This window comes from Heteronotia binoei, chromosome 15 (genome assembly GCF_032191835.1).
Source record: "Heteronotia binoei isolate CCM8104 ecotype False Entrance Well chromosome 15, APGP_CSIRO_Hbin_v1, whole genome shotgun sequence".
Lineage (NCBI taxonomy): Eukaryota > Metazoa > Chordata > Lepidosauria > Squamata > Gekkonidae > Heteronotia > Heteronotia binoei.
Window position 1 is genome coordinate 4,967,722 of NC_083237.1, and position 20,048 is coordinate 4,987,769.

The following is a 20,048-nucleotide window of genomic DNA, read 5'->3' on the forward strand; positions in this document are numbered from 1 at the left end:
AGGAGGTTGGACTAGATGACCCTGGAGGTCCCTTCCAACTCTATGATTCTATGATAACAGTGTGAGATCTCCAGCTGCCACCTGTAGGTTGGCATCTCTGAAGGCCAGGCTTGTATTGCAAAGCACAGAGAGGAGCCTTAGTCCTTGCAGTCAGTTCCACATTAGCAAAATTCAGTAAAAATCGAATTTCTAGAAATATTTGGTAGAATATTCGGTAGCAATATTTGTTCTGGTAGAATATTCAGTAGCTATATTTATTCTTATTTATTAGGAGAGCCAGTTTGGTGTAGTGGTTAAGTGTGCGGACTCTTATCTGGGAGAACCGGGTTTGATTCCCCACTCCTCCACCTGCACCTGCTGAGATGGCCTTGGGTCAGCCATAGCTCTGGCAGAGGTTGTCCTTGAAAGGGCAGCTGCTGTGGGAGCCCTCTCCAGCCCCACCCACCTCACAGGGTGTCTGTTGTGGGGGAGGAAGGGAAAGGAGATTGTGAGCCGCTCTGAGACTCTTCGGAGTGGAGGGCGGGATATAAATCCAATATCTTCTTATCTTCTTCTTCGGTAGCAATTATTCATCAAGGGTGTATGAATGAGGTGGTACTAAAAGGCTGGCAAGGAAGAAAAGAACAACAATTTTTCAAAGAAAATAGGTGAGATGAAAACAGGAAGAAAATGGCTTTTTGGTACATCAGTCCCTTCCACCTCTTTGCCTGTCCATGGGGGGAGCCCCCCGCAAATACTCCCTAGCCTAAAGGACTACCATAGGAAGAGTCTGGTTCTAAGGCGATGTCACACAAGCCAGGAGAGAAAAACTCGTTACAGGAATTATTAAAATGACGGCAATGTAGATCAATGCCCCGGAGTGCTTCTGTCATTAGCCAAACCAACATAATAGTGGGGGAAGAACCTGCGCAGCTGGATTGTTGGTTATGCGTTGCACAAGGAAAAGCTACCTGGAGACACATACCGGGTATCTGCCAATTGTGTTCCAAACACTTGGAACAGCATCACACCTCCCTAAAACATTCTTGCCTGACGTGCAGTATCACCTTTCTGGAGTTGCCAACCTCCGGGTGGGGCCTGGAGATCTCCTGCTGTTCTCCTGGAGAAAATGGCTGCTTTGGAGGCTGGCCTTATACCCCACTGAAGCCCTTCAACTCCCCAAATCCTGCCCTCCAAAATAGAATGGGTTAGGAAAGGCTCTGCTGAATCTAAAAGAATAGAAGTCAAGGAAGCCATAAGAAGTGGAGAGGGGCTGCTGCTCTGTGGTAGAGCATCAGCTTGGCATGCAGAAGGCCCCGGGTTTAATCTACGGCTTCTCCAGTTTAAAATATGAAGTGATAGGTAGGGTTGCCAGGTCCAATTCAAAAATATCTGGGGACTTTGGGGGTGGAGCCAGGAGACATTGGGGGTGGAGCCAGGAGCAAGGTTGTGACGGGCATGATTAAACTCCAAAGGGAGTTCTGGCCATCACATTTAAAGGGATGCACACCTTTTAAATGCCTTCCCTCCGCTGGAAATAATGAAGGATAGGGGCACCTTCTTTTGAGGCTCATAGAATTGGACTCCCTGGTCCAATCCTTTTGAAACTTGGAGGCTATTTTGGGGAGAGGCACTGGATGCTATGCTGAAAATTTTCTGCCTCTGCCTCAAAAGACAGTCCCCCCCTGAGCCCCAGATACCCACGGATCAATTCTCCATTATACCCTATGGGAATCCATCTCCATAGGGAATAATGGAGTGCCCGGCAGACATTTCCCTCCCTCCCCCACTTCCTCATGACCCTGAAGCGGGGGGAGGGCCTCCAAACCTGGGGATCCCCTGCCCCCACCTGGAAGACCTCTGCCTGAGACCCCGGAGAGCCACTGCCAATCTGGAGAGTGTGCGGCCTGTGCCCATTCCACAGTCTCTATTTTCAGAAAGGGAGGCTGAAGAACTGAGCTGAATTGCGGTCAGTCACCAGAGATTAATTTCTAGATTTATTGGGGAAATTGAAAACCAATAGGTCTCCCATGTCCTCATGGCATACACCCGAGAGTTTTTAAGGCTCTCAGATGTGAGATAGTTGATCTCCTAACCCGCATATGTAACCTATCACTAAATTCAGCCACTTCACCAGATGACTAGAGAGTAGCAAAGGTTACACTAATTTTTAAAAAGGGATCCAGAGGGGAACCAGAAAAGTACAAGTCAATCAGCCTAACATCTGTCCCGGGCAAATTAGTTATCAAAGATAGAATCTTGCCTTTTTGTGTAGAAAAGGCCCAGCAGGAACTCATTTACAAATTAGGCTGCACCCCTGGTGCCAAGCCAGCTGGAACTGCATTCCTGTGTGTTCCCATTAAAAAAAAAAAAGCCCTAGGTAGAATTGTTAGGCCCATGAACAATTCAACCAAATATGAATTACCTACAAGAGTGAACTTTGAATGACACCTTGCAGTGCTAATTGCTGGGGCGGGTGAATCTGTATATTCTTAGGGAACACCTCCTTCAATCACAAATGCACGTTGTGGAATGCTAGCTATGCCAGACTGTGAACAAGGAATCAGTGGGCACCTGAAGGCAGAAATGGCTGCTCATCATGAGATGTTAAGGGCACCACCTGCCTCTTAAACCAGGAGGGGAAAAGGCTGTGATCCAGCACGTGCTTAACCCCCTCTGGAAACAAAAGCAAAGTCAGCAGAGACATAAATTAAAATATGGTTTTGAAATCCAGTTTTTATTTTGCAAATTCCCTCGCGTGAAAAGCCCTTCGGATTGGATCAGTTTGCACTGCACATTGCATAAAACAGGTTTTTCAAATGTTTGCTCTTCCAATATGCTCATCGACCACGCCCCCATCCACCCCCACCTCCATTCTGCAATATGTAGAGTTGCCAACTATGGGTTCAAAAATTCCTGGAGACTTGGGGGTGCGGCCTGGGAAACATGGGGTTTGGGGGGAAGGAAGGCCTTGGCGGGATATCATGTCCCACTCTTCAGATATCCAGGATATCTGATCTCTCTCGTCTGAAAATCCATTGTAATTCCAGGAGGTCGCCAGGCCCCACCTGGAGGTATAGGACTTTATACCAGCATTACCAGCTTGCCACCCAGAGATCTGTGACTGTATTTTTTCCTAATGGCAAACTAGAATGATGTATATATTTATGTTACATAATTTAAAAGGTAAATTATTTGGACAGGAAAAACTTCTGGGAAAGAAATGCCTTCTTTTTGACCCAGGTTTATTAGCAATAGAATAATTAACAGGCATTCTCACATTCTGACATGTTACTGTTTTATGGTTTCCCACGGCTGATTCAACCCAGATCAAAGGTTTTCTGAATTTGTTAATTTTACTATTCTGCTATTGCAGGGGTGGCCAATGGTAGCTCTCCAGATGTTTTTTGCCTACAACTCCCATCAGCCCCAGCCATTGGCCATGCTGGCCTGGGGCTGATGGGAGTTGTAGGCAAAAAACATCTGGAGAGCTACTGTTGGCCACCCCTGTCTATTGGTTTTTAACTTTGTACCACTTGGCATTCCAAACCCCACCAGCTATACGCGGTTCTGCTTATTGTCCCTCATTCCTCGTCTGAAGAAGTGTGCATGCACAGGAAAGCTGACATTCTGAATAAAACTAAGTTGGTCTTAAAGGTGCAATCGACTCCTATTTTGTTCCTCCTCCTGCCTTGTTTTCCGTCTGCCTTTATTGCATGTGGGAGAAGGAACAGGCGGAAGAAGCAAGAAAAGAGGGTGAGAGAAGCTGAGACTTCCCCATCATTAGCTTGGTGGGTGATTTTAAATATCGAGAGCAAATCTCTGGGTTGCGAGTGGTAAGATTAGTCACCGCGCTGCAGAATTTGTTTTGTTCTGCTTTTCGGGGCGCTTTGTGGCATTGTGCTTTGCGTCATGTTCCCAAGAGAATTTGGGAGGATGGGTTTACTCTGATTTCTCCATCTCAGAAGGAAAGAGGCAGGATGAGACGTTCCGGGCACGTTCCGCATGGTCTGGAGACGTGGCCCTGTGTCGCAACGATGTTAGATAGCCGTGCTGTTCTCTATGTTGGGTGGGTAGAGGTAGGTGTAGGGCAACGTCAGCAGCTCGTTCCTCTTCTTGATTTCCTCCGAAATGTGCTCCAGACGTCGCTGGAAAGCCTTGATGAGTTGTTTCGGTTCTTCTTCGGTGAAGTGCTCTTCGTGGTATTGTCCCAGTGGCTTCTGGGAAAGGGGAAGAGAGAAAGACAGCATCAATTTAACGCAGATGGAGGGATCTCCAGAACTGAGCCTTGGATGGGAATGTCAGATGGGAGATCTTTAGAACTCAGCCCTGGAGAGGAATGTTTTTGCCCACGTGTAGCGTGCAACTTGCCTCGCATGTTTACATTTTCAGAAATTATTAACCACCAGAGAAGGCAAAGGAAAGATTTCTTCCATTTCTATCTCGGCCTCATACAAGAAGAAGAATACTGTTGAGCTGCAATCAGCTCATGGGTCAATCTAGGTAGGAGCCAAGCGGAAGTGGTTTGGTGTAGTGGTTAAGGGCGCGGACTCTTATCTGGGAGAACCAGGTTTGAGTCCCCACTCCTCCACTTGCAGCTGCTGGAATGGCCTTGGGTCAGCCACAGCTCTCTCAGCAGTTGTCCTTGAAAGGGCAGCCGCTGTGAGAGCCCTCTCAGCCCCACCCACCTCACAGGGTGTCTGTTGTGGGGGAGGAAGGGAAAGGAGATTGTGAGCCGCTCTGAGACTCTGTCCTTGAAAGGGCAGCTGCTGTGAGAGCCCTCTCAGCCCCACCCACCTCACAGGGTATCTGTTGTGGGGGAGGAAGGGAAAGGAGATTGTGAGCCGCTCTGAGACTCTGTCCTTGAAAGGGCAGCTGCTGTGAGAGCCCTCTCAGCCCCACCCACCTCACAGGGTGTCTGCTGTGGGGGAGGAAGGGAAAGGAGATTGTGAGCCGCTCTGAGACTCTGTTCTTGAAAGGGCAGCTGCTGTGAGAGCCCTCTCAGCCCCGCCCACCTCACAGGGTGTTGTGGGGGGAGAAGATACAGGAGATTATAAGCCACTCTGAGATTCTCCCAGCCAACTACTGACCATGGACAACCCTACTTCATTTCCAAGCTCTGATGAGTGTGAGTTAAACCAGAGCATTTGGGCTGCCGGACTTTATACAGGCTGTGATATATTCCCTCCTCCACTCTCCCGGAATAGCTAAAGATTATCTGTTACACCAGTCTGCCATTGGCTGAGTTCCTGTGATGTCACAGAATGTTTGCAAGCATTTTAACTCTGTTTGGTTTCCCAGGCAACAGAGAGATGGGACCACTGTGAAAGAAGTGTTAGGAGGCCAGTCCAATTTCCCAGAAGGCCTAGGGAGAGGAGAGGGCATGTGCTTCAAGGGTGCTGAGGAAGCAAGAGATGTTCAGTAGGCAGAGCAGCTGTGGGAGGCTCAGTGGGTGAGAAGATGAAAACTGGGATGGGGGTGCAATAAAGCTCCAGGAATCATGGGAGATGACCTCGTCCCTCCTCTTGCCCCTCCCAGAGGGCTTCCCTCTTTAGGGTTGCCAGGTTTTACCGTTAAGTTTCAGGCGATTCCTAGAGTGACATGACATCACTTCCAGAATCGACATCATATTGTGTACGGTGCCAGTGTTCCCCATGTCCCTGGCACCCACCTCCCACAAGGAATTGGCTGGCAACTCTATCCCCTTCCCAGTGCTGTCCCCCCCCCCACACACACACACACTCACCATGTCAAAATCCTCGTTGCGCAAGACCCAGAGGACAGAGAGGACCTGGCTGGTGGTGTTCATCTCAGGAATGATATCCAGGAACTCTTCCAACGTTATTGGAGCTTTAACCTGAGGTGGGGGCTTCCTCATTGAAGACGGCAAGTTGGGCATGAAGGCCCCCAGTTCAAACTGCAGGTCCCCAAGAAGAGAAAGCCGAGAGAGAGAGAGAGCACAAAACAAGATGTGACAGATGTAGCAGCCCTCACAAGGTTTTGGAATTTCACATGGTTTGGTGAGTACCCGAGACAGGGCCTTTTCAGTGTCAGCTCCATGATTGTGAAACAACCTCCTCGGGGAGGTATGCCTGGTTCCCTTTCTCTTTCAGTCTTCAGGAGGCAGAAGAAGATAATTTTATTTACAACTGCACTTGATTAAAGCAGTCCTAAATTGAAACTTTAAAAACTGATTTTAAAATATTTTGGTTGTAGGTTAGGGTTGCCAAGTCCCTCTGCCATTGTGACGGGGGGGGGGGGTTGTTCTCTCTCTCACGCTTTGCATGACGCAACCTGCATGAGGACATCAACACGGAAGTGATGTCATCATGCTAGGGACATCGCACCAGGGACACTCTAGGACTTGTGATAAAACTCTATGGTACCATAGAGATTTACCGCAATCCCTAGAGCGTCCTCCGTGCCTGCTTCCTGCCAGCAAGTTAGGGCCCCCCTGGAGGGAGCTTAGCAGCCCTATTCGAGGTGTTTTAATACACTTTTAAATGTACTTATCATATAAGCTTCCTTGAGCTCTTAAAGGAAGGAAGGTGGCTAATAAATATTCTAAATAAATCAAATAAAAATCAATAACTGCGGAGCACGGGGCCCAAGCAGGCTGAGTTTTAAGAGCTGCCCTGAGCCCAGTTTGGGGATAGGTTGATATATAAACCTAATTTTTAAAAAGCCTAATAAAATAAAATAAAATAAAATGTATCACGTAAGAAATCAGTTTGTGAAAGTCAGATAATCTTATGACAATTGAGAGAATGGCAGTGCAATTCTAAGAGCCCTTTCCTGGGAGTAAGCCCCATTGAATAGACTTCAGTAGAATTCCGAGCAGACCTACTGAGGAGGGCTGCCAAGAAATATCTGGGGACTTTGGGGGTAGAACCAGGAGACTTTGGGGGTGGAGCCAGGAGGTTTTGGGGGTGGAGCCAGGAGCAAGGGTGTGACAAGCATAATTGAACTCAAAAGGGAGTTCTGGCCATCACATTTCAAGGGACTGCATACCTTTTAAATGCCTTCCCTCCACTGGAAATAGCGAAGAATAGGGGCACCTTCTTTGGGGGCTCATAGAATTGGGCCCCCTGGTTCAATCCTTTTGAAACTTGGAGGGTGTTTTGAGGAGAGGCACCAGATGCTAAGCTGCAAATTTGGTGCCTCTATCTCAAAAAAAAACAGCCCTCCCAGAGCTCCAGATAACCGCAGATCAATTTGCCATTATTCCCTATGGGAATTGGTCTCCATAGGGAATAATGGAGTGCCCAGCAGACATTTCCCTCTCCCCCCCCCCCACTTTCTGATGACCCTGAAGCGGGATGAGGGCCTCCAAACCGGGGGATCCCCTGCCCCCACCTGGGGATTGGCAACCCTACGACTGAGGATTGCTCTCTGAAGTTTCTTCTCCAAAGCATTCTGGGAAATGCTCGCTTTTCAGTGTTTAGGAGAGTCCTATCTGACACTACTCAGCCTTTTGATATGAAAAACAAGATTGTATCGCAGATTCTTGTGAAGTAATCTGCTGTAGGGGGTGATACTATCTTCGAGTATGCGGAGGGACTTAGGCTCGCAGCTTTTGGCAGTGGGAGGTGAGGGAGGGCCATTTCCTCTGTTCTTCAGATAACCAAAAAGTGCAGCCTTAGAATCTATCTGTAATTAGGACAGCATTGCCAAGTCCAATTCAAGAAATATCTGGGGACTTTGGGGGTGGAGCCAGGAAACTTTGGGGGTGGAGCCAGGAGACATTGGGGGCAGAGCCAGGAACAAGGGTGTGGCAAGCATCATTGAACTCCCAAGGGAGTTCTGACCATCACATTTCAAGGGACAGCACACCTTTTTAAATGTCTTCCTTCCATAGGAAATAATGAAGAATAGGGGCACCTTCTTTTGGGGCTCATAGAATTGGACCCCCTGGTCCAATCGTTTTGAAACTTGGGGGGTATTTTGGGGAGAGGCACTAGATACTATATTGAAAATTTGGTGCCTTTACCTCAAAAAACAGCTCCCCCAGAGCTCCCAAAACCTCCAGATCAATTTCCCACTATACCCTATGAGAATCGATCTCCACATAGGGAATAATGAAGTACTCAGCAGACGTTCTCTCCCCCCCCCACACTTTTCTGGTGACTCTGAAGCGAGGTATTGGCCTCTCTACTCACAAGTTGCAGCCAACTTCTTCAAAGCAACACAGACACCCGATCCCAAGAGGAAGCCTTTCAATCGGAGACTGAAGCCTCCGGAGGTAGAAAGGCACATGGTCCTCTGGGGGCGGGGCTTCCCCCCGCTGGCTAGCTGACTGGGGGCGGGAAGGAGCCTGGGAAAGCGGAAGAACGGTGGCTCAGTGGTAGAGCATTTGCTTGGGAAGCAGAAGGTCCCAGGTTCAATCCCTGGCATCTCCAAAAAAAGGGTCCAGGCAAATAGGTGTGAAAAGCCACAGCTTGAGACCCTGGAGAGCCGCTGCCAGTCTGAGAAGACAATACTGACTTTGATGGACCGAGGGTCTGATTCAGTATAAGGCAGCTTCATATGTTCAAGAACCCCCGCTGGGACCTGGGGATTGGCAAGCCTAAATTAGTATCTAGTTATGTTGTTAATTAACCCCAGGATTCCTTGCCAATATGGCATTATGATCGGGCATTGCTGGAAAATATGTTAAAAAATATGCATTTGAATTTTGGCGGCAACTGGCATCCGGTGTTCCCTCTACATTGAGTTAGCATGAGCTAGCTCACAGTTTTTTAGCCCCCCTTTCACATATTTTTGTCTCGGCTCAGGAAAAATGGCCCCAGAACACACTCATTTATGCAGCAGCTCACAACTTTCATGCCGGTAGCTCACAAAGTAGAATTTTTGCTCACAAGACTCCGCAGCTTAGAGGGAACATTGCTGCAATGAACGAAACAAAGACTGTGACGTCCTGGCTAACAATGTTTAATAAAACCATTTTAAAACCTTTTAACTATCTTTTTGTACTTCACTAGAAATAACAATTTCGCATAACAATATTATCACAGAGGTCCATTCTCACATTCCGATGTTACAAGAAAGGTCCTACGAGCACCTGGATATAGGCTCATTTCGTCAATGGACTTCCTCAGGAGTAATCCTTCCTATAGTTGCATTTGCTAGTAGGCTCTTAAGAGGCTTTTGCATTCAGTTATAGAAGAGGCACAGTACTGGCCTCCTTAAAATTTTACACTTAAGTGGCTTTGAGCTAATTTGTTGTCAAAAGAATGGCTTGCCCGAAATTAAGAATGAATTAATGAATAATTATTATAGAGAGTATAAGAGCAATAGGCCATCTATAAGAACAGCTTGCTTCTAATAAAAATATCGCAGAGAGCTCTTGGCCAGCAAACTCCAGAAGAGCCCGTTTGGTGTAGTGGTTAAGTGTGCGGACTCTTATCTGGGAGAACCGGGTTTGATTCCTCGCTCCTCCACTTGCATCTGCTGGAATGGCCTTGGGTCAGTCAGAGCTCTTGCTAAGTGTGCGGACTCTTATCTGGGAGAACCGGGTTTGATTCCACACTCCTCCACTTGCATCTGCTGGAATGGCCTTGGGTCAGTCAGAGCTCTTGCTAAGTGTGCGGACTCTTATCTGGGAGAACCGGGTTTGATTCCCCACTCCTCCACTTGCACCTGCTAGCATGGCCTTGGGTCAGCCATAGCTCTGGCAGAGGTTGTCCTTGAAAGGGCAGCTGCTTTGAGAGCCCTCTCCAGCCCCAGCCACCTCACAGGGGGTCTGTTGTGGGGAAGGAAGGTAAAGGAGATTGTGAGCCCCTCTGAGACTCTCCAGAGTGGAGGGCGGAATATAAATCCAATATCTTCATCTACCTCACAGGGTGTCTCTTGTGTGTGGGGGGGAAGTTAAAGGAGATTGTGAGCCGCTCTGAGACTCTTCGGAGTGGAGGGCGGGATATAAATCCAATATCTTCTTCTTCTTCATGGAGCGCAGACGCTGCCTGGCCAGTTTCTCATTCTCCAGGTATAAATCTAATCTCCTCCTCTTCCTCTTCCTCCATCCCCAGGTTCTGCCCCTAAAACCTCCAGGAATTCCCCAAGTTGGAAACCCTAATGGAGAGGCCCTTCACCTACCTGTCCACTGTTGACTGCTGCATGTTGGGCTGAGCAGGTGAAGATGACCATGGTCAAAAACTTGGTGAGCTCCGGGACGGAGCGGATGGAGGAAGGGATGCCTGCAGGGGAAGAAGGGAAGAATCCTCCGTCACCTCAGGCATTGAGGGTGAGCCACAGAAACCACAATGTGGGGACAGAGAACGGAGGGACGTCCAGATGTCACAGTTTCTCCCGCAAATCTCTTTTGGTGCTTGTGTGCATTTCCTTGCTTTCTCTTGGACCCCCTTCCCAGTTCTCACATCTCTACCCTTTCAGAGGTGGTGAGCGACTGGGGTTTATTTACACCAGGGGTGGAGAACCTTTTTTCTGCAATGGGACATTTGGATATTTATAACATCATTCATGGGCCATACAAAATTATCAACTTAAAAAACAGTGCTCCACCGAGGGAGAACGATTCAGGCTGACAAAATTAATTCTAATAATTGTTTTCCTGTTTGAAGTCACACGGGGAGACCCTAATTCAGCACACACACACACACCGGCCTACCGCCCTAGGCAAATGCCTAGGTCCAGGCATATTAGACCACATCCCCTAATATTAGGTCACACCCTCATTGGCATATTAGGCCACACCCTCTGGGATAATCACGTGCAAATTGAACTGGTGGTAGCTGGCTCCCACCCCCACCCCTGCCACCCCTCCCTCCCTTCAGCTGCTCCCAGCAGACCTTTAAAGTCACCCACATAACCCAGCAGCAGTCCTTCACAATGCCTATGGGAGGGGGGGGGGCTCGGTCCAGCAATCCCCGAGGGCCAGACCAAGTGATCTCGAGGGCCGTAAACGACCCTTGGGCCTGACGTTCCCCACCCCTGATTTACACTGAGGTTTGTACAACAACTTCTGGTTCACTGATCCAGATTATCCTGAACTCTCCCTGAAAACTGAGATGACTATATGGAGGCTATTGGACTTTGTTCTCTTTATGAGAAGGCAAGAGTCACTGGAAAAGGAAATAATGCAAGGAAAAGTTGAAGGCGGTGGGAAAAGAGGACGACCCAACGTGAGATGGATGGACTCATTAAAACACTTGGGGCTCTTTAGCTTGGAGAAATGTCGAATGCGGGGTGACATGATAGAGGTTTACAAGATTATGCATGGGATGGAGAAAGCAAAGAAAGAAGTCCTTTTCTCCCTTTCTCACAATGCAAGAACTCGTGGGCACTCAATGAAATTGCTGAGCAGTTGGGTTAGAACGGATAAAAGGAAGTCCTTCTTCACCCAAAGGGTGATTAACATGTGGAATTCACTGCCACAGGAGGTGGTGGCGGCTATAAGCATAGCCAGCTTTAAGAGGGGATTGGATAAAAATATGGAGCAGAGGTCCATCAGTGGCTATTACCCACAGTAAATATATGTGTGTGTGTGTGTGTGTGTGTGTGTGTTTATATGCATGTATGTATATGCATGTATATTGGCCATTGTGTGATACAGAGTGTTGGACTGGATGGGCCATTGGCCTGATCCAACGTGGCTTCTCTTATGTGACACAGAGTGTTGGACTGGATGGGCCATTGGCCTGATCCAACGTGGCTTCTCTTCTGTTCTTATGTGACACAGAGTGTTGGACTGGATGGGCCATTGGCCTGATCCAAGATGGCTTCTCTTATGTTCTTATGACTCAGCCCAGGAAGCCGTGAGTCAGAGCTGTCAATGAGGTGTTAGGATAAAGAATAAGTTCACCCATGTAAAGCCAGTCCATGTTAGCCGGCGTCAAACATTTCACTGCCTTTTTCAAGACGGACGGCTTTTAAGTGGAACCCAAAAAGCCTGTCACTTCCTCACAAGGCTCTAGCTCATTCTTTGTCTAGACGGAGTGGATTCTCATTGAACCCACCTCGTCGAACACCTCATTGAAACCACAGTGGACTGAACGGGCAAGACTGTGACGTGGGATGATTTGTTTGCTGAAGTGCCAGTGTGCAATCTGGATGAAAGAATTCATTATAGACCGTTTTCTCATGATTTTGGTTTATGAGTCAAAAGCAGGCTCTTATCCTATTGTGTTCCGTTTCAAGGTGATGGTATTGACCTTTAAAGCCCTTTATGGTCGTGGACCTGTCTATCTGCGGGACCGCCTTTCTCCATATATCCCCCAGAGAGCACTGTGTTTGGGGACAAAAAATCTATTCTCCATCCCTGGACCAAAGGAGGCTAGGTTGCGTTCGATGCAAGCTAGGGCCTTCTCAGTGGCAGCACCAGAACTGTGGAATGCTCTCCCGGAGGCCATAAGGGCCCTGCAGGATCTTTCCACTTTCCACAGGGCCTGTAAGACCAAATTGTTCCGACAGGCCTTTGATATCTAGCCGGGAGAGAGCTGCCACCTGACATTATATAAAATTGTAATTATGTTTTATTGGTTTTATTGATTTTTAACTTGTGAAAATGAATGTTGTCAGCCGCCCTGAGTCCGCTTGCGGAGAGGGCGGGATAGAAATTTAATGTAATAAATAAATAAATCGTTTAAAAATTGCCTGCATGCGCTCTGATTTATTCTCCTGCAGGCTGTTTGAATTCATTTCAGTGCAAACGGTTTGGGTAAAGAGGTTATGTCTAAGTGCCTGCGTGCCCTCTTGGGTTTCATATTGCAGTCTGTTTAAAGGTAGAAGCTTTGGAATATTAAAGTCCCAGTGTGCACATTTATATTTTTCATCTTAGATTATTTAGAAGTAGAGTCTACCTAGAAGTAGAGGCCACGAGGTTTTCCCTATTACATATTTTTCCCCCCTGTAATAAATGCTTTAATAGTATAGTTTCACCCTGACGTTTTCGTCTATTATAGACCTCCAGACGGGGCCTGAAGATCTGCCAGAATTATAAGAGCTCTTCCGGCAATGGAAATCAGTTCCTCTGGAGAAAATGGCTGGGTTGGAGGGTGGAGTCTATGGCATTGTATCCTGCTGATGTCCCTCCCCTCCCTAGGCTCCACCCCCAAATCTCCAGGAATTTCCAAACCCGGAGCTGACAACCATATCAAGTACATGTGCAGCAATTTGCGGAGTACCTGAGGATCGCTTGGCCAGGAAACCCTTGGAAAAGATATCACAGACCCAAGCCTGTAACTCATAATCCCTCTGGACAGCTAAATTGTTTTTATAGTAGAGTTCCACGATGCCAGCGACGAAGCTGCCGGGAGAGAGAAGTGAAGTTAGCTGCAACACTGAGGAAGTGATCCTATGTCTAATTCTTTCCCCCGAAACAGTACAATAAAGACAAGTCTTCAATTTTAATGCCAGTTTTACTGCCCAATTTCAGGATTTTGGTTGAGGAAAAGACAACTGTGGTTTTCTCCTGACCACCAAGAAAGAGTCAAAGAAACTCCAGTTCTCTCATTGAAAAGGGTCTGATAATGTCTCTCCACTACAGACTTCTGAGGCAGTAACTCGTTATCCATGGGAGACCTGAACCATTAAGGAGATCGCCACCCTTTCCCAACCTAACCTACCCCACAGGATTGTTGTGAGAATACTACGGGGAAGGAAGAACCAAGTCTGCTTCCTTGAAGAAAGGGCAAGGTAAAAAGATGACTGGCAGATATATGAGGGAGGGACGGTGGCTCAGTGGTAGAGCATCTGCTTGGTAAGCAGAAGGTCCCCGGTTCAATCCCGGCATCTCCAAAAAAGGGAAATAGGTGTGAAAAACCTCCGCTTGAGACCCTGGAGAGCTGCTGCCAGTCTGAGTAGACAATACTGACTTTGATGGACCGAGAGTCTGATTCAGTATAAGGCGGCTTCATATGTTCATATGAGAATCACTATCAAAATCTCATCTGTCCAGGGAGAATAAGAGCCAATGGCATGGAATTTTTTCATAGAGCACCACCAACCTTGTCTTCGTGTCACTTTGGCAAACCATTGGAATGCCCACAATAAAAGAAAAGCTGATCAAAATAACAGACACAAGAGAGACAGATAAACTCCGCTAAGATCTGACAAAGGAACTGGACAATCAACCCTCAAGTTCTGATTTATTCTTTATAGGACTAAACACTCCAATCTGATAAATTTGGAAGTGGCTCTCTTCTTGGTAGGTATGTGGATTCTCTTAAAAACATTGAAGCAAAAGTACCTAAAGGGACCGTCACAAAATGTGGGAGAGTCAGTAAGATTACCATAGAGTTTCTGGCAATTGCTAGAGCTACCTTTGTCCCTTCTGGATAGCTCTAGGAATCGTCAGAGACTCTGCGGTCAGAACTTGAAGGAAGCCGATGAGGCCTTATTTTTCTTCTTAATTTTTCTCCTCAGATCAATTGCTTAGGGAGAGTTCCCACCTGTCAATCAGCCGAGCATTTGGCCAACCTGTCCTGAGCCAGCGGAGCATAGGAGGAGGAGGGAGCACTTGACAGCTCAGGTGAAAGGAAGAAGAGGGGAGGGACGGTGGCTCAGTGGTAGAGCATCTGCTTGGGAAGCAGAAGGTCCCAGGTTCAATCCCCGGCATCTCCAAAAAAGGGTGCAGGCAAATAGGTGTGAAAAACCTCAGCCTGAGACCCTGGAGAGCCGCAGCCAGTCTGAGAAGACAATACTGACTTGGATGGACCGAGGGTCTGATTCAGTATAAGGCAGCTTCATATGCCCATATGAGGAAGGACTGTCATTGCCTGGAGCTCCAGCCAGAAGTGGGTAAATGGGCCCCCTATCCCTTAGCTAGGGGCCTCAACATTCCCCACCAAGTCTATTTCCTGTACCTTTCGATGGCATCCCAGATCTTCAGCCCATCATCTCGGTAGTAATAATTCTGAAGCAAGCTGACCCCTCGGGCCTCGATGCTGTCTGGGAGGCAAAGATCCGTGTAGGTCAAGTTCTCCAGGGCCTTTTTGAGAAGCACAGCCAGCCCCTGGCGCCCAATCGCGATTGCCTATGGAAGGAAAAGGTCCATTTTCTTTCCTAGATGACAATGGGACACTCAGGGTCACCTCTGTCCTTAGAGGGGGCAGGGTATTATGGAGACAGTATCCAGGTTGAGCAGGTGGCCACCTCTCCACCTCTTCCCCCACCTATTTGCCTTCCTTCCTTCCTGTTTTGTCCTGGCCCCACTGATGGGCCTGCTGATGGCACCTGGTTTTTGGTCACTGTGTGACACAGAGTGTTGGACTGGATGGGCCTTTGGCCTGATCCAACATGGCTCCTCTTATGTTCTTATGTGACACAGAGTGTTGGACGAGATGGGCCTTTGGCCTGATCCAACATGGCTTCTCTTATGTTCTTATGTGACACAGAGTGTTGGACGAGATGGGCCTTTGGCCTGATCCAACATGGCTTCTCTTATGTTCTTATGTGACACAGAGTGTTGGACGGGATGGGCCTTTGGCCTGATCCAACATGGCTTCTCTTCTGTTCTTCTGTGACACAGAGTGCTGGACTGGATGGGCCATTGGCCTGATCCAACAGGGCTTCTCTTATGTTCTTATGTGACACAGAGTGTTGGACTGGATGGGCCATTGGCCTGATCCAACAGGGCTTCTCTTATGTTCTTATGTGACACAGAGTGTTGGACTGGATGGGCCTTTGGCCTGATCCAACATGGCTTCTCTTATGTGACACAGAGTGCTGGACTGGATGGGCCATTGGCCTGATCCAGCATGGCTTCTCTTATGTTCTTATGTGACACAGAGTGCTGGACTGGATGGGCCATTGGCCTGATCCAACATGGCTTCTCTTATGTTCTTATGTGACACAGAGTGCTGGACTGGATGGGCCATTGGCCTGATCCAACCTGGCTTCTCTTCTGTTCTTATGTGACACAGAGTGTTGGACTGGATGGGCCATTGGCCTGATCCAACATGGCTTCTCTTATGTTCTTATGTGACACACAGTGTTGGACTGGATGGGCCATTGGCCTGATCCAACATGGCTTCTCTTATGTTCTTATGTGACACAGAATGTTGGACTGAATGGGCCTTTGGCCTGATCCAACAGGGCTTCTCTTATGTTCTTATGAAGAAAAGGCATGGCAAATATCCTTCTTCACGTGCTGTTTGTCAAGGGCTCTTCTTTCATCATCACTGCTTTTGTTGATTCAGAATGCAAGCATTCATATGCATGCATACTTTATCAGACAATGACATGGGGTACAGTGAGCAGAGCTACTTATAGCTGGTGGGCAGTGGTGAGGAATGCCAAGTGGTACAAAGAATGCAAAGAGAGCCAGCGTGGTGGTAGTGGTGAAGCGTGCGGACTCTTATCTGGGAGAACTGGGATTGATTCCCCACTCCTCCACCTATAGCAGCTGGAATGGCCTTGGGTCAGCCATAGCTCTGGCAGGAGTTGTCCTTGAAAGGGCAGCTTCTGGGAGAGCTCTCTCAGCCCCACCCACCTCACAGGGTGTCTGTTGTGGGAGGGGGGAGGTATAGGAGATTGTAAGCCGCTCTGAGTCTCTGATTCAGAGAGAAGGGCGGGGTATAAATCTGCAGTTTTCTTCTTCTACAAAGTTAGAATCCAATGGCAAAATAGTGAAATTAACAAACTGAAAGAAATTAACCGACAGCATCTATTGCCCCATTCTGATGTGTTCCTGTTTTATTGCTTTCCTACACAAATGCTATCCAGACCAAATGCTCTTTCAATTTGTTAATTTCACTATTTTGCCATTGGATTTGCAACGATATTTTCAATGCATTTCCCAACGGCTTAAATGCTTTCCATGAATAAATGAGGACTCAAAATCTCTAATATGATTTCAGACCGGCACCACGCTCAAAAACGGCTCAAGGCCTTTTGAGATTCGGAGTCCTCATTTATTCATTGAAAGCATTTAAGCAGTTGGGAAACGCATTGAAAATATCGTTGCGAAATCATTTTGAACTTGAACGTCTTTTGTAATGCTTTATGGCACACCCTATACTGGAAGAGACCTTTTAAGTCGACTGCCTGCACGTCAGGACGCCTTACTGGAAGAATAATTTCTTCGATAGTGTTCCTTTAAATGATGCTTGTCATTTCATGAATTACATCTTAGGTATTTGGTCACTGTAACCATTGGTTGTTTACTTCTATATACCCACCTGGAGGTTGGCAATTCTGCTGGACCTCCAAGCACTACTTTCCCCTCAGGCATTCCAGAGGATACTCACAAGATGCTTAACTAGGACAGGCATGCCGTTGTGACTCGAAGTAGTAGAAGAAGAAGATATTGGATTTATATACCGCCCTCCACTCCGAAGTCTCAGAGTGGCTCACAATCTCCTTTACCTTCCTCCCCCACAACAGACACCCTGTGAGGTAGATGAAGATATTGAATTTATATCCCGCCCTCCACTCTGAAGAGTCTCAGAGCGGCTCACAATCTCCTTTCCCCTTCCTCCCCCACAACAGACACCCTGTGAGGTAGATGAAGATATTGAATTTATATCCTGCCCTCCACTTCGGAGTCTCAAAGCGGCTCACAATCTCCTTTCCCTTCCTCCCCCACAACAGACACCCTGTGAGGTAGATGAAGATATTGGATTTATATCCCGCCATCCACTCCGGAGAGTCTCAGAGCAGCTCACAATCTCCTTTACCTTCCCCCCCCCCACAACAGACACCCTGTGAGGTAGGAGAAGATATTGGATTTATATCCCACCCTCCACTCCGAAGAGTCTCAGAGCGGCTCACAATCTCCTTTCCCTTCCTCCTCCACAACAGACACCCTGTGAGGTAGATGAAGATATTGGATTTATATCCCGCCCTCCACTCCGAAGAGTTTCAGAGGGGCTCACAATCTTCTTTTCCTTCCCCCTTCCCCCACGACAGACACCCTGTGAGGTAGATGAAGATATTGGATTTATATCCCGCCCTCCACTCCGGAGAGTCTCACAGCACCTCACAATCTCCTTTACCTTCCCCCCCCCCCCCACAACAGACACCCTGTGAGGTAGATGAAGATATTGGATTTATATCCCTCCCTCCACTCCGAAGAGTCTCAGAGCGGCTCACAATCTCCTTTCCCTTCCTCCCCCACAACAGACACCCTGTGAGGTGGGTGGGGCTGGAGAGGGCTCTCACAGCAGCTGCCCTTCCAAGGACAACCTCTGCAAGAGCTATGGCTGACCCAAGGCCATTCCAGCAGGTGCAAGCGGAGGTGAGGGGAATCAAACCCGGTTCTCCCAGATAAGAGTCCGCACACTTCACCACGACACCAAACTGGCTCTCCACACCAAACTGGCTCTTGTCCCCCCCACCCTCAACCCCCATGGGCTTCTCAGAATTTAGTACTTTCAATCTTCCGAACAGCACTGGTCAGATAGGACAACCAGAGAGACCTTTCCGATCATAGCTTTAGGTAGCTCACGCACCCCAACCGTCACCCCACCATGTCTTGGATCCTCAAGAGGTCAACTAATGTCCATGTATGGGTGAACCCAAAGGGGTTTGGTATAGGTAGCATGCCAGGATGATTCTGAGCCTTCCTCAAAGATCCACACTTACTCTGTCAAAGATGCCACCTTGGTTGGTGAGGTAGGTTCTAGCCAACACGTTGATGTGGATGGAATACCGGAGATGAGGAATCAAGAGCTGGAAAAGGGAACAAACCAGATGATTGTGTCCAAGGTACAGAAAGGGTATAGCCGGTAGAACATGGTTAAGGGCAGAGGTGGCCAAACTTGCTTAATGTAAAAGCCATATACAATAAACATCAGAGGAGGGAAGGACAGGAGGGAGGGAGAGAGAGAGGGAAGGGGAGGGAGGGAAGGGAGGGAGGAATGAAAGAAGGGAGGGAGGGAAGGGAGGGAGGGGGAGGGAAGGGAGGGAGAGAGGGAGGGAGGGGGAGGGAAGGGAGAGAGGAATGAAAGAAGGGAGGGAGGGAGGGGAAGGGAAGGGAGGGAGGGAGAGAGAGGAAGGGAGGGAGAGAGAGGGAGGGAAGGGAGGGAGAGAGAGAGGAAGGGAGGGAGAGGGAGGGAGGGGGGAGGGAAGGGAGGGAGAGAGGGAGGGAGGGGGAGGGAAGGGAGAGAGGAATGAAAGAAGGGAGGGAGGGAGGGGAAGGGAGGGAGGGAGAGAGAGGAAGGGAGGGAGAGAGAGGGAGGGAAGGGAGGGAGAGAGAGAGGAAGAAAGGGAGGAAGGAAGGAAGGGAGAGAGGGAGGGAGGGAGGAAGGAAGGAAGGGAGAGAGATGGAGAGAGAGGGGGGGAGGGGGGAGGGAGGAAAATAGATGGGATATAACCAATGTTCCCTCTAAGCTGAAGTCTTATGAGCAAAATTTCTACTTTGTGAGCTACTGGCATTAAAATTGTGAGCTACAGCATAAATTATTGTGCTCTGGGGTCATCCTTTCTGAGCTAAGACAAAACTGTGTGAGCTGGAGGCTAAAAGTCTGTGAGCTCGCTCACGCTAACTCAGCTTAGAGGGAACACTGGATATAACCAACAGTCTTTCCTCCCTTCCTCCGTCCATGTCTTTTTAAATGGGGGTGTGCCAAGGCAGACAATTCCTACGAGTTGCATCACATTAGGATTTCTTTCCCCTGAGTTCAGGGAGCAACAGAGGGCATTCAAGAGGCAAGGGGAACAAACCCAGCTGGGAAGGACGTTTCTTCAGCCGGGCGTATCTGGGCCTGCTCACAGCTGCAGACATCTGCCTCAAGCAGCACTCCAGCATCTAAGCAGCCATGTGCACATCTGGACAGGCTCCCAGCTTGAGCACACCTGCGCATCCCTAGAGTCTGACACATCTGCCGGCCACCCGCAGAACAGGGACCAGCTGCTGGCCACGCATGTTAATGAACGGTGGGGGATGCTCAAAATGGGATGTACCTGCTGGCAGGTGAGCCTCCTGGCCACATTCCATTTCCCAAGAGATCAATATGCCTATTAGCAGAACACGGTTTTTGAGGACTCAGTGGCAGAGCATCTGCTTGGCATGCAGAAAGACCCAGGGTTAATCCCCACCCATTCCCTCTAAGCTGAGTTAGCGTGAGGTGGCTCACAGGTTTTTAGCCTCCGGCTCACACATTTTTGCC

General features: G+C 48.4%; 1 pseudogene; it reads right to left on the minus strand.

Annotated features, from left to right (window-relative positions):
- Window positions 1-3,930: 3,930 nt before the first annotated feature.
- Window positions 3,931-20,048, minus strand: part of LOC132584595 (arachidonate 12-lipoxygenase, 12R-type-like) — a 79,626-nt pseudogene continuing 63,508 nt past the window's right edge.